The sequence below is a fragment of the Bos javanicus genome, chromosome 16, assembly GCF_032452875.1.
Source record: "Bos javanicus breed banteng chromosome 16, ARS-OSU_banteng_1.0, whole genome shotgun sequence".
In the NCBI taxonomy this organism is placed as follows: domain Eukaryota; kingdom Metazoa; phylum Chordata; class Mammalia; order Artiodactyla; family Bovidae; genus Bos; species Bos javanicus.
The window spans coordinates 24,987,557-24,988,355 of NC_083883.1; the positions used below are offsets into that span (position 1 = coordinate 24,987,557).

General features: G+C 35.2%; 1 pseudogene; it reads left to right on the forward strand.

Annotated features, from left to right (window-relative positions):
* The first annotated feature begins 448 nt into the window (after positions 1-448).
* Positions 449-566, forward strand: LOC133228298 (U6atac minor spliceosomal RNA; annotated as a pseudogene).
* The last annotated feature ends 233 nt before the right edge of the window (positions 567-799 follow it).

Genomic DNA, 799 nt, shown 5'->3' on the forward strand with positions numbered 1-799 from the left:
GTGGTGTTTCCTATTCTATACAGTAGGACCTATTGTTTATCCATCTGTATATAATAGTTTGCATCTGCTAATTCCAAACTCACAAGCCATCCTTCCCTACCCTCTCCCTTTGGCAACCACAAGTCTGTTCTCTATGTCTGTGAGTCTGTTTGTGTTTCATAGATACATTCTTCTGTGTCATATTTTAGATTCCACATATAAGTGATATCAGATGATATTAGTCTTTCTCTTTCTGACTTAGCATGATCATCTCTAGGTTCATCCATGTTTCTGTAAACAGAAGCAACCTAAATGTCTATCAACAGATGAACGAATTAAGAAGATATATACAATGAAATACTCAGCCATAAAAATGGATTGGCTATTAATAAATTAGTAAAATTATTTTCACTTTTTTTTTTTACCTTTTTGGCATGACTACCAGAAAATTTAAAATGACATTATGTGGGTCTTGTATGAAGAGAGAAGATTAGCATTCTTTTTGACAAGAGTAGGGGAGGGCCTGGATAACACACATATAGTGAAGACATTGCCACCTATTTGGTAACATCTGAACATGGTTTTGAGAAAGGAGAGTGATAGCTTAATGAGTGTGAGGTGTCCTTTTAGGATGATATAAAGGTTCTGGATCCAGGTAGTGGTGATGGCTGCACAATATTGTGAATGTACTAAATATCACTAATGGTAAATTTTATGTCATGTGTATTTTATCACACACACACACACACAATTACATATGTGGCTTATATTATCCCTTCTGTTTTCACGTGTTTAAAGTAAAGAGGTAGGGGGTATGGCT